Source organism: Pleurodeles waltl, chromosome 2_2 (genome assembly GCF_031143425.1).
Source record: "Pleurodeles waltl isolate 20211129_DDA chromosome 2_2, aPleWal1.hap1.20221129, whole genome shotgun sequence".
NCBI classification, from domain to species: Eukaryota; Metazoa; Chordata; class Amphibia; order Caudata; family Salamandridae; genus Pleurodeles; species Pleurodeles waltl.
In genome coordinates, this window is record NC_090439.1 from 851,286,573 (window position 1) to 851,300,835 (window position 14,263).

The 14,263-nt window shown below is 48.2% G+C and overlaps 1 protein-coding gene across 2 annotated transcripts in view; it reads right to left on the reverse strand.

The window, feature by feature from the left end:
- VIRMA (vir like m6A methyltransferase associated) overlaps positions 1–14,263 on the reverse strand; it is a 627,318-nt gene that overhangs the window by 572,533 nt on the left and 40,522 nt on the right. The window lies entirely within an intron of this gene.

Consider the following 14,263-nt stretch of genomic DNA (forward strand, 5'->3'; position numbering starts at 1 on the left):
AAGAAAGGCCAAAATACTTTCCTGATCCCACAGTAAAAACGACAAAAATGTTTAACAAAAAAAATATATGGGTGTTTTCACTGGTCTTATTCGAAACAACGAATGACAACTATTATAATTTTACAGTGCTGTACCCCGGGCTTCCATTTTTCTCTTAGTAGTGGCAACCTCAAATGCATTTCTCATGAATGGATGGATGGGGCCCTGTGTGGTATGTTAAACTAAAGAAAGAACACTGTGCTCCAGTCCATGCTAGACTGATCCCACAATAAGAAATCAAAAACATCAATGTAATCAGAATTGTTTCCACATACCCATCAAGCAGCTGTCATTTTATAGGTCATCCTAGGCAACAAAGAATGAATTGAGAACTTATGTATGTTGAAGTTTTCAGATCTAGCTTGACAGCACAGCTGTTGCCAGACATTACATGATCACTAGGAAAAGAAGTTAAAGAAGCACTACTGATAGGGAAGCTTATGCTCCAGCCACTGATCTTCCTTTCTACAAGATTGTGGATTATTACACTCCATTAAAGCCTACAGTTTAGATACGTCGACTAACACGATTATCGTAGTAAGCAAGCGTTTTGGAGTTGGTTATCTACTCTGACAAACCCTCAGGGGAGATTTGCTGTGATAATCCGTGATAGGCTCTATTAGTAGGTCATGTATATTGTTTTGTCACATTTGCACATATTTGTAATTTTATGACTGCATGCCTTGTGGAAAAGCTTACACATAATACACAATACAGTATGCCTGATTGGACTGTGACAAGTCAATGATGAAGGCTATGGGTCTCACTGGCTGACTAGGACAAGTTATGTCAGATGCCACAGCTCTGATCTGTTATTATGAAAAGGTACAACAAAGGCAGTAGGCCTGCATATTTATTTTGAAAAACATGCAAAGTCAACAGGCCTTCCAGAGGGGATTACTGTTACGCTGTGTTAAAGCCTGTGGATAGGAGTTTTGTTGCATGGAGTCTCACACATCACCGTTGTAGGCAGGGTTTTAGTGCTGGACAAGCCACAATACCAGCTAACAAACTAGTAGTGTATAAGACCACAAACTAGTTATCCAAGACACTTTGATAGCATTACACTGCTATGTGTGTGCCCCTGAAAGTTCAAGCTTAGGCAGCTGAATAAATAGAGTGATCACAGCTGTGTGGAGGAAGCACTTTTTTGTGGAAGCATACTACTTCTGTCCAATCCTGGCTCCAAACATGTGGACAATTAGTAAACCAATCAGCAATTCGCTGTATTAATATCTGCCTGAAAATGAGTGTGCTTCAGAGCCAGTGCTTGTGGCCCAGTCCTTCAGGTTTTTATTGTCTCCTTTTATTGGTCTCTGTAATTGCTTTACTTTTCTTTTTTAATTTTGCTTAATCATTTATTTATTTTAAGAGGGCCCAGCAATTCCTCAGGCAGTTCCAAAAGTTACCCTTTCTTGCCACTCATTTAATCTGTGATGCACCTCATCTGATATGTCTACTGCTTCTACACCACCAGTTAGCTATCATAGCATGGTATTATTCATAGTCTATCACTGCTTTACCGTTTCCAGATGGATGCCACTTGTAAAATCAACATATCAGCCATCTTGGATTGGTACAACGCTAATATACAAGTTACTTACCTTCGGTAAGGAAATATCTGGTAGAGACATATGCTAGTTGCATATTCCTTACCTTAGAATACTGTTGATTCCTTACCTTAGAATTTCCCCCAGGCGTCAGACTGAACCCGGAGATTTTTCTTCAAGCAATACCTTTACGAGTCGGTAGGTGGCGTCGGTTGACTCCGTGGGCGTAGTTGGCATCGTAGTCGCCGTGATGACGTCGGGAGTAGTATATAGATGCCGCCCACGCGCAGTGACGTCAGTTTCTTTTAACGACATCCACGCCAAGGCACAGAGCCGCTAAGAACACTGAGAATGGTGCGCCAGAGCTAAAGACCTGAAAGGGAGAATCCCTGTCCCTAGAAATCAGTTCGCAAGCGGGGAGGATGGGTGGGCCGGTAAGGAATCTGCAACTAGAATAAGCCTCTACCAGATATTTTGTTACCGAAGGTAAGTAACTTGCACATCTGATAGAGACTTCTAGTTGCAGATTCCTTAGCTTAGAATAGATACCCAAGCAATGCCAAGCTCGGTGCTGGGCTGCGAATCAAGATCATACTAGGAAGTCCTGCAGGACCGAATGACCAAAGTAGCTGTACCGACGGACCTGACTGTCCAGACAGTAGTGCTTAGCAAACGTGTGCAGGGACGCCCACGTAGCTGCCTGGCAGATATCCAGGACAGGAACTCCACGTGCTAACGCAGTGGAAGCAGCAGTTGCTCTGGTGGAATGAGCACACAAGCCCTCAGGAGGTTGCTTCTTGGCTAAAGAATAGCACATTTTGATGCAAGGAAGCACCCATCGAGAGATGGTTCGCTTTTGCACCGCCTTCCCTTTTTCCACACCCACGTACCCAACGAAGAGTTGATCGTCTACCCGGAAATCTTTAGTACGATTGAGGTAGAACACCAATGCTCTTTTTGGGTCCAGACAGTTGAGTCTCTCCTCCTCATGGGAAGGATGTGGGAGTGCGTAGAAAGTAGGCAGGGTGATGGACTGGCCTACATGAAAAGGCGTGACTACCTTAGGAAGGAAGGAAGCCTTAGTGCGCAACACTACTTTGTCAGGGTGCACAGACAAGTATGGAGGTTTTGAGGAAAGGGCCTGAAGCTCACTCACCCTGCGAGCAGAGGTGATAGCAACAAGAAAGACAGTTTTGAAGGTGAGGAGCTGCGAGGGACAATTATGCATCGGCTCAAAGGGCGTGCACATCAAATAAGTAAGTACAAGATTGAGGTCCCACTGAGGCATGATAAATGGAGTGGGAGGAAATAAATGGGTGAGTCCCTTTAGGAATTTACTCACAGTAGGAGATTTAAAGAGTGATGGCTGATCAGGTAACCTATGGGAGGCCGAAATGCCAGACAAATACCCTTTAAGGGTGCCCAAAGCAGAGAGCTGCTGGGCCAACAAAAGAATTAATAAAAGAACTTTGGCTAGAGGGGCAGAAAGGGGATAAACAGATTTGTTTGTACACCATGCCACAAATTTATTCCAACGACAGGCGTATACACTTTTGGTTGATGGACGCCTGGCTGCCAAGACAACATCGCAGACTTCGGGCAGAAGTGCAAAAGCCTTCAAATGTCACCACTCAATCTCCACGCATGAAGGCGGAGGTTGGACAAGTTCGAGTGAAGAACTGTCCCCTGTTGCTGCGACAGAAGATCCGCCCGAAGAGGCAGTCTGAATGGAGGATCGAACCAAGGCTCTCCCCACTGCTGAAAGAAACCTTGCGCCACCTCCGGATGAAAACGCTATTCGTGATAAGCGGTGCATCGACGGCTGAGTTCGTCCGCTCTGGCGTGGAGGGATCCCACCAGATGTTGAACCATCAGGGTAATGCCCTGATGTTCCAGCCATATCCAGAGGTGTAGTGCCTCCTGACAAAGGGTCACTATAGAGAGATCTGGTTGGGGAAGGGAGAGGGGTCTGCCGTGGACCCGATGCGGATTCGAAAGCCACCACTGCAGGTCTTTCACAGTCCCCTCTGAGATCTGAACCATGTCGGAGAGATTCCCCTGATGCTGCACCCACTGGAACTTCAGGTCCCACTGCAGAGCCCGCATATGCCATCTGATTTGTGTTACTAGCAGGATGCATTAGGCCATGAGGCCCAGCAGCCTCAGAGTCTGTCTCACTGAAACCCAAGACTCAGGCTGAAAGATCGGAATCATAGCCTGAATGTCTTGGACTCGCTTTTTGGGAGGATAAGCCAGAAACTGCACTGTGTCCAGAACAGCTCTGATGAAAGGGAGCATCTGAGAGGGAGTCAGGTGTAACTTTGGCATGTTCACGTTTATAGTGAACCCCAGCATGTGCAGGGGTTCACTATAAACAGGAATTTAGGGTCCTTCAGAGCAGGCCAATGGTGTGATAGCCCTATTCACAAGAGCCCCTCTGTTGGGATTGGACCAGGTACCCAAAAGGACATCGATGAGGGCTCCATTAAACAGCAAAAGGGGTTCTGAAGTAGATGCCCCAGGCTGAAGCACCTCAGTCAGGAGACTGGACTTGACCTCAACAGTGGGAAGCTCAAGACCAAGGACCTCAGCTTCCCTACTGACCACCATACTATAAGTCGCTCCCTTCGCCGTAGCCACAGTAGGAGGAGACAGCATGCCAGCTTCAAGAGAAGTATCCAGACCACTGGCGTCACCCAATTCCTGAGCCCAGTCCAGAGAAGGGTAATCCTGGTATTCATAAGGGTCCAGGGGCCCCTCCAATTCCTTCCCATATTCGTACCCATAAGAAAAAGGGTCCATATCTGACCTGGGACGAATAGGCCCCATAGAGGTCAAAGGCTCTGACTTAGAGTCATCGGGGTTAAGAACTGGGTTGACGTCGATAGTGGGTACTACAGACATCAGGAGTGTCGACAATCGACCCTGCGTCGGGGGAAGGTCTCAAGGGTGTGACCAACGCCGGTGCGGATCTGCGTGCGGATCCAGACGTAACCTCAGTGGCCGGAGCCGAAGCCACTGGCACGGAACCTGAGGGCCCCTCATCCGAACCCCTTTGGCCCGAAGGCGCCGTATCGGGGTCGGATCGCCCAAAGATGAGGTGCATGGCCTCATAAAACTCCTTAAGCTGGGCAGGGGTCGCTCTGGGTAACTCGGGGAAGCGCAGAGTCAACCCAGACGCATGGACACTCCTCCCTCGTCACATCAGCCGAGCGATGGGGCAAAGTCGGAGAGCAATGGGATCTCTTCGGCTTCTTATTCTCCTTACTTTGACCCGATGATTTGGAAAAAGACGAATGGTGATGGCTCTGCGACCGGTCTCGAGACGTTCCCCTCGAGAGAGACCGGGACCTACGCGGAGTTGAGTGACGGGCCGCCATGAGCTTTAGTGACTGCTCCCTCAAAGCCTTCGGGTCCATGGCCCCGCACTCGGAGCACGACTTCGGGTCGTGGTCGCGCTTGAGACAGACAAACCCGATGAGGATCCGTCACCAACATCGTAAGCTGACACTCCTCGCACGGCTTGAAACCGGTCTTCGGGGACATCCTCGACGCACCAAAGTTCTCACAAAAAAACTCAACAAAACGGTCGAATTCAGTCAAAAAAAGGGGCGAGGGTAGCTCTTCTCCGGATCAGCGCGTGGCGGGGAAAGAAAAGAAATGCCGTCACTGTGCGAGGGTGGCGCCTAAATACTACTCCTGACATCATCACGGCAACTACGACGCCTGCAGATTTGACAGACGCCACCTACCGACATACAAGGGTATTGCTCGAAGAAAAATCTCCGGATCCAGTATGATGCCTAGGGGAAATTCTAAGGTAAGGAATCTGCAGTATTCCAAGGTAATGAATCTGAGGTAAGGAATCTGCAACTAGAAGTCTCTATCAGATATACCTTGCACAACATCATTCTAAGACGGCAGCCAATGATGGTGTTTAGTGAGTGACCATCTTGGAACAGTACTGCATGTAGTACATGATTATTTTACCATTAGAGGATGGTCGACAAGTTGCTTCTAAACGGCCACCATGATGGAACTTTTAAACAATTAAACGCCATGAAAATACATTCCAAGAAGGCTGTCCTAGTATATGTTTAATTTTTACTTATTTTTGCTATGGCAAGCACATGCATAACACTTTTAGGCAGCAACATTTTTCCATTCTGAATCAGTGAATAGATGAATGGACGAGTACAGTTATGACTGACAGATTGCATGCATGCTAAGTTCCTAAACGCAACAGTGACTGAAGAGTCACTTTCAGTTACAATCCAGACCTATTGTCACTGCAAAGTGTATTCACAGTCAAGTCTTGCTTCCATCTCAGAACTGTTTCCTTTCATTTGAGTTCCAGGCCTCAAGTTTCCCTTAAGCACTCTGTGATTGCATTTGATTTCTTCTACTTCTCAGCCCCTCATGTCCACTTTCCCACTTGTTTACCCACTCCCCTTCGTGTTCATGCCCCTTTACCCACTTCTGTACCTTTACTTCCACCATGCTCTAACTCATGTCCTTGGTCAGGTATCTGTAACTGCTCCAGGAAAATATTCCACAAATACCTCCTATATTGACTACTGCTTGTCTCCTTCAGGCTCACCTAATGACATCTCCATATTTCTATTCCTGGTGCCCTCGTGAAGTGCTAACTCAAAGTTTGTTGTACAACCTGAACATGCTAACAAGGTAATCCAACAAAGAGCAGCCTATGGATTTCCAATCCATTACTGCACCTATTCACTTAATGTCAGGAGGTTCAGAAGGTCTGAAAAGGCATGCTGTTTTGTAATCACTGCTTGTCACTGAGGTGGGCTGGTATGAATCTCTAGTAGCTCTTGTGGGTTGTTTTGCACTACATGACCTTACATCCCTGGCCTTTCTCCCTCCACTCTCCTGCATAGTTCCAAGCTTAACTGTGCATCTGTGGGCAGAACCAAAATGGATGAAAGAGGAGTGGCAAAGAAGGTGAAGGGTGAGGCAAGAGTACAGGGCAATCATTGGGGTAAAGCATGTCAAGAAGAACGAGTTACTTACCTTCGGTAACGACTTTTCTGGTGGATACATTAGCTACCTGTGGATTCCTCACCTCATGAATACTCCCATGGCGCCAGCATTCGACGGAAATCTTCTTACTAGTCTCTGCACGTCGACGAGGACGTCACTGTCTCGCACGCGACGCCGTCTGACGTCATACAGGCAATAAGAGGTCCTCGACGACGTGCGGACGTCAGTACCAATCATTTTTTACGTGCATGAGAACAACCAGGCAATGCAATGAAAGAACAAAGCAACATCCATTATATTGTAAAAATACACCACATTGTATGAATAACTGTAAATCTTTTTTATGTACATATATATATATATATAAAACTCTTTCTTTTAAAAATATATACACACACCAAGTATATACATAAAGATATATACACATATACCCATATATATATAAATATATTATATATATACATCTATTGCACCCTCAAAGATCAAGAGGAGCGCACTCAAGGATTACTTGGCAAGACCATAAAGGCAACGGGGAGGCGGGTGGGACCGTGAGGAATCCACAGGTAGCTAATGTATCCACCAGAAAAGTCGTTACCGAAGGTAAGTAACTCGTTCTTCTGATGGATACAACTACCTGTGGATTCCTCACCTCATGAATAGAGTCCCAAAGCAGTACCACGCCCGGCGGTGGGTGCCTAAATGGTCAAACCAAGAAATCCTGCAGCACTTACCGTGCAAAATGGCCGTCCCTTCTAACCTCAGAATCTAAACAGTAATGTTTTGCAAAAGTGTGAAGGGACGACCAAGTTGCGGCCTTGCAGATGTCGACCACAGGAACACCTCTGGCTAAGGCCGAAGTGGCCGACTTAGCTCTGGTGGAATGAGCTCTAATGCCCTCAGGAGGATCCTTCTTTGCCAAAGAGTAACATATTTTAATGCAAAGAACAACCCACCTGGATAGTGTTCTCTTGTGGACTGCCTTTCCTCTCCTCTTGCCCACGTATCCAATAAACAGCTGATCCTCCAGCCTGAAATCCTTTGTTCTATCGATAAAGAAGCTCAACGCTCTCTTTGGATCCAGACGGTGCAGTCTTTCTTCCTCTTTGGAAGGATGAGGCGGAGGATAGAACGTGGACAAAGTAATTGCCTGAGCCAAATGGAAGGGTGAAACAACCTTCGGGAGGAAAGCAGCCTTGGTCCTCAACACCACCTTATCCCCATAAAAAGTTGTATAAGGGGGTTTTACTGATAAGGCCTGCAACTCACTCACTCTCCTTGCTGATGTTATAGCTATCAGGAAGACTGTTTTTAAAAACAAATACCTCAAGGGGCAAGAATGCATAGGTTCAAAAGGGGACCCCATAAGGAAAGTCAGGACTAAGGACAAATCCCATTGCGGCATAACGAATGGCTTTGGAGGATATTGATTTAGAAGACCTTTCAAGAATCTGATAACAATAGGGGATTTAAATAAAGATGGTTGGTCTGGAAGACATATGAAGGCTGACAAGGCCGATAAATAACCTTTAATGGTAGCCACTGCACAACCTTTCTGCGCCAGAGATAGAGCAAAAGACAAAACGTCCGATAGATGAGCTTGTAAAGGATCAATCTGCCTCTCTCCACACCACGCAACAAATTTAGACCACCTATTAGCGTAGATAGATTTAGTGGAGTGTCGCCTGGCCGCTAATATAACATCCACTACCTCAGGCGGGAGAGAGAAGGAACTCAGGTTGCCCCGTTCAATCTCCAGGCATGTAGGTGCAGACTCTGGAGGTTGGGGTGTAGAACCTGCCCCTGCGACTGCGAGAGGAGGTCTGCCCTGAAAGGGAGACGGAGCGGCGGGCACGTTGAGAGTTGGAGAAGGTCGGAGTACCACACCCTCCTTGGCCAATCCGGAGCTATTACGATTACTAGAGCCCGGTCTTGGCGAATCTTCCTCAATACTCGAGGAATCAAGGGTATGGGAGGAAACGCGTAAAGCAACTGGCCGCACCAGGTCATTTGAAACGCGTCCCCCAACGCTTCCTGCATCGGATACTGAAGGCTGCAGAACAACAGACAATGCGCGTTCTCTCGAGTGGCGAACAGATCTACCCGAGGAAACCCCCACTTCTGGAAGATTAAACGGACTTGATCTGGATGGAGACGCCACTCGTGGTCTGCCGAGAAGTGGCGACTGAGACTGTCCGCACGCACGTTCAAGACTCCGGCCAGATGGTTTGCTATCAAGCAAATCCGATGGTCCTTTGCCCAGGACCATAGTCGAAGAGCTTCTCTGCAGAGAAGGTACGACCCCACTCCTCCCTGCTTGTTTATGTACCACATCGTGGTAGTATTGTCCGTTAGGACCTGTACCGACTGACCACGAAGGGAAGGGAGGAAGGCCTTGAGAGCCAGACGTACAGCCCGTAACTCTAACAGATTGATGTGAAAAATCTGTTCCTCTGGAGACCAAAGACCTTTGATCTCCAGATCCCCCAGATGAGCTCCCCACCCTAGAGTGGAAGCATCCGTTATGACTGTGGCCACTGGTGGCGACTGCTGGAACGGTTTTCCTTGTGAAAGATTGTTGCTTGCAATCCACCACTTCAAATCCACAGCAGCATCTCTGGAGATCTTGACAGTACCCTCTAGATCCCCTCTGTGTTGAGACCACTGCCTTCGGAGGCACCACTGAAGAGCCCTCATGTGCCAGCGAGCATGCGTGACCAACAGAATGCAGGAGGCAAAAAGACCGAGCAGACGAAGGACCTTGAGGACTGGAACTACCGCTCCGTTTCGAAACATTGGAACCAAATCCTGAATATCTTGAATCCGCTGAGGCGGAGGAAAGGCCCGACCCAATGTCGTATCCAGTACTGCCCCTATGAACAGGAGGCGCTGAGAGGGCTCCAGGTGAGATTTGGGCTCGTTCACCGAAAAGCCCAGGTCGAACAACAACTGGGTTGTTGACTGCAGATGACGCAACACAAGCTCCGGGGACTTGGCTTTGATCAACCAATCGTCCAAGTAAGGGAATACTGCTATCCCCTTCCTTCTGAGCTCTGCCGCAACCACCGACATCACCTTCGTGAAGACTCGAGGTGCTGAAGTAAGACCAAACGGAAGGACCGCAAACTGGTAGTGTTGCGATCCCACCACAAACCGGAGATACTTCCTGTGTGACTTGAGTATCGGGATATGAAAGTAAGCATCCTGCAAGTCGACAGACACCATCCAGTCTTCCATGTTCAACGCCAAAAGCACCTGTGCTAGGGTCAGCATCTTGAACTTTTCCTGCTTGAGGAACCAATTCAAGATCCTCAGGTCCAGAATTGGTCTCAAACGACCATCCTTCTTGGGAATCAGGAAATACCTTGAGTAAACTCCTTGACCCCTTTCCTGCTCCGGGACCAACTCCACCGCGCCCTTTAAAAGGAGGACTTCTACCTCCTGTTCTAGCAACAGGAGGTGTTCTTGTGAACAATACGAAGGGCGGGGCGGGATGAGGGGCGGAAACTCCCGAAAGGGAAGGGTGTAGCCTTTTCCCACAACACTGAGAACCCAAGTGTCCGACGTAACAGTCTCCCATTTGGTGAGAAAATGCTGTAATCTTCCCCCTACAGGAGAGGAGTGAGTGGGAAATGGTGGAAGCCTAAGGCTGCTTCCCCTGCTGCACCCCGCCAGAGGATGAGGAAGAGGCAGAGTGCTGCTGAGAGGCTCCCCTGGTGCGGACCCTACCCCTCCCCCTAAAAGATCTATAGGGGTGGGAAGAGGCAGGTTGCTGATATCTTCCCCGAAAGGAAGAGGAGGAAGAGCCACGCCCAAATCCACGAAACCTCCTGAAGAATCTGGAAGAGGCCGTGGAAGAAGGAGCTTGGAGTCCCAACGACTTAGCCGTGGCCCTGCTCTCCTTAAAACGTTCCAAGGCCGAATCAGCCTTAGCCCCAAACAGTTTGTCCCCATCAAACGGGAGATCCAACAATGTGGACTGTACATCTGCCGAAAAGCCCGAGTTACGTAGCCAGGCCTGTCTCCTTTCCACCACAGTTGTGCCCATTGCTCTGGCTTCCGAGTCGGTGGTATCCAGTCCCGTCTGGATAATTTGGGTCGCAGCAGCCTGGGCATCAGAGACAAGATCCAAAAGACCCTGGGGAAGCTCTGTAAACGAAGAGGAGATGTCATCCATCAGAGCATGAATATACCTCCCCAGGATACAGGTCGCATTAGTGGCTTTTAACGCCAGACTGCAGGACGAAAAAATCTTCTTCGACTGCGCCTCTAGCTTTTTTGAGTCTCTGTCCCCAGGCACCGTCGGGAAAGAACCAGGCGCTGATTTGGACGAACAGGAGGCCTGCACAACCAAGCTCTCCGGCGTATGGTGCCTAGATAGGAAACCAGGATCAGTTGGAGCCGTCCGATACCTCCTGGCCACGGCTCTGTGAACTGCTGGGGAAGATGCCGGCTTCTTCCACACCTCTAAAACCGGATCCAGCAGAGCGTCATTAAAAGGTAATAGAGGCTCCGCCGCGGCTGAGGCCGGATGCAACACCTCTGTCAAAAGGTTTTGTTTCGCCTCCACCACCGGCAAAGGCAGGTCCAAAAAACTAGCTGCCTTCCGTACCACTGTATGAAAGGAAGCAGCTTCCTCGGTATATTCCCCCGGGGACGAAAGGTCCCACTCAGGGGAAGTGTCCAGCCCACTGGCCGACTCCAGTCCACGCAGCCCATCACCCGAGTCCTCTAGCTCTCCTTCCTCTAGGGCTCGTTGGTACTCCTGCTCCTCTAGTACCCGGAGAGCACGCCTCCTTGAATGCAGTCGTTGCTCAATCCGCGGAGTCGACAACACCTCCGCCGAAGTCGGAGATCGGCGCCGATCTTCCGAAGCCACCGACGCCGCATCCGGCGCCACAGGTAACTTCGGCGCCGACTGAAGAGCAGATGAAACGGATGGACCCACCGGAGTCACAGGCCGAAATCTCGACGTCGACGGGATGGAAATCCCTGGGGCCAATCCCTCCGAAGCCATCGGAGCGGCCACCGGCGCCGACACTGGCGCCGAGCCCACGTTCCCAAACGGGAGAAAGGGCATAAAGGGTGCCGGCCGAAGAGGCGCAGGATCACCCAAAGAAAAGGCCAAAGGCCCAGCCGGAGCACCCCCTGGAGCCATCTGTTGGAAGATGGCATACATCGCATTCAAGAATGCGGAACTATCGGCTCCAGGGGTGGGAAAAGCCGGATACTGGGGTGCCTGACTCGGAGGCGACCCTGACGCCGGCCTCGGCGTCTGCGCCGGAGAAAACACCTGAGGCTCCAATACCTCAATCACCGACGCTTGTCCAGGCGAAGTTGGAGACGTCGGAGAGAGCAACGGCGTCGAAGGATGCGGCGTCACCGTGGGGCTGACCTCCCATGTCCTCCGGCGCCGATCCGGAGACCTGGAACGAGCCTCCCTTGAATGACGCCGAGATTCTCTACGGCGCCGGGAGTCTCGATGACGCCGATGTCTTGGAGAAGACTTTTTCTTGTGATGCTTCTCCTTTGACTTGGCCATAAACAGCTTCGCCTCGCGTTCTTTAATGGCCTTCGGATTCATGTGCTGACACGAATCACAAGTCGAGACGTCGTGGTCGGAGCTCAAACACCAAAGGCAATCGGAATGAGGATCCGTCACCGACATCTTGCCTCCACACTCACGACAAGGCTTAAATCCAGACTTTCTCTGCGACATTATTTCCACAGAGAAGAAGTACGCAGCAAGATATACACTGTAACCGCAAGAGTAACAGTTGCTCCCTCGAAGATAACCATTTCGAATGCACGGAAAAAAGGGAACTGACGTCCGCACGTCGTCGAGGACCTCTTATTGCCTGTATGACGTCAGACGGCGTCGCGTGCGAGACAGTGACGTCCTCGTCGACGTGCAGAGACTAGTAAGAAGATTTCCGTCGAATGCTGGCGCCATGGGAGTATTCATGAGGTGAGGAATCCACAGGTAGTTGTATCCATCAGAATGTGAGATTACTCAGAAAGGGGCTTTCCACATTGATAAGGAGTTGAGGAAAAGTGTCCCACTGTTGGTTGGTTGCCCAGTGTCAGAGAATAACATTAATGTGGTTATAGGAAGTGAGGGCCGAGGTGTGGCAGAGCTAGTAGAAGGGATCCCAAGAGTTTAGTTAATTAGCTAGTGTGTGTTCTGTTGTGCCCTTTATTTGTTATAATGTATGTTTTTTGGGTTAACATCTGGAATTATTTTAAGGAAGTGGAAGTGTTGGGCTTTCTCTGATTTCAGTCACATCATGGTCAGTGTAATCTTGTACATGCACAAGACCATGTACCAAATTGTGGAATTCGATTTGCTAGTGTATTTATTAGCCAGCTATCAGAAAGAAACATGCATTGTTCTTGTGGCAGTATTTTTCCAAATAGTTTATTATTTTCCAAAAAAGCACAACACCATTTAAATGAGTAAAGTATTGGCTATGTAAGTTATCATTATGAAAGTATTTACATCAGCAGAAGCTACGATAGCAAACTCAAATAATAACGCTTTTGCCTTCACTTATTTTGGGAAAGCATTGGCAAGGCCTCTACCATAGGGTGGCTATAATGAAATTCTATTTTTCTATTGTTTATTTTGTGGTGCAAGCATTGACAAGGACATTACCACTTTGCAGCTTTATTGAAATGTAATTTTTCTATTGCTTGTTATATTAATACCATTCTAAGATGACCGCCATCTTAGGTCACATTGGGTCTTGATGCAATGTGGTGGCCATCCTGGAATGGATCACTACAAATATACAATTATCCAATCAAGAAATGTGATAACCAAGAAATAGTTCAAGGGCAAGGCAAACAGAAAAATAGAGAGACAAGCCACCCAATAAGAAGCACATAGTGAAGATGCACAAGAAAGCATGTGAATCAGAAGTAAAGGACAGACCATAAATCCACTCTAAGTATACATTAAAGTATTGAATACAATACCATCTGCACAACTAACAGCTAAATATGTCTGTACTGAGAATGAAAAAAAACATTTCCACCACCCCACCATAAACAAAACAGGCACACCCACCACAACATCAGGCTGCTACAATCAGACAGTGACATACATGGGGGTGAATGTCTGAAAAAGACAACCTTCACATTCAGTCATTATTAGATGTCTAGGTCCCCAGATAGTTGCTAACAATATTGTAACCCCTGCCTTTGCAACTGGGACAGTTCCTCATCATCAATTCAAGCAAGTCTGTAATCCAAGTCCCTTATTCTGTGTTGTGCCTGTAACTGCATCGTCCGTTATGCTGCAGATGACACACAGGTATTGAGTCAGCCAACAGCCATCTTCAAAGAAGCATGCTTCCCATTCATACCAGCAGATGTCAAGTCCAGCTCCAAATACTCGGGCAGAGTGAAGACTTCTAAGCAATTGAGATTCTGCATCTTGCCATCAATGCCAGCTCTACAACGTTGCAACATTATGCTAGGATACACAGTAAGCAATCTTTCCAGCAGAAAATATTTTCCCTCCTGTCAGGTACACAAAATGGATGAATCAGCAGACATGACTAAACCATGTGCACGTAAGCTCCTCCCCTAAGTTGGGCACCAGTCCTGTGTGTTGTTGTATATTTGATTACATTTTGCTACCGTCAAGAATACGAAGGTAAATAAATTGT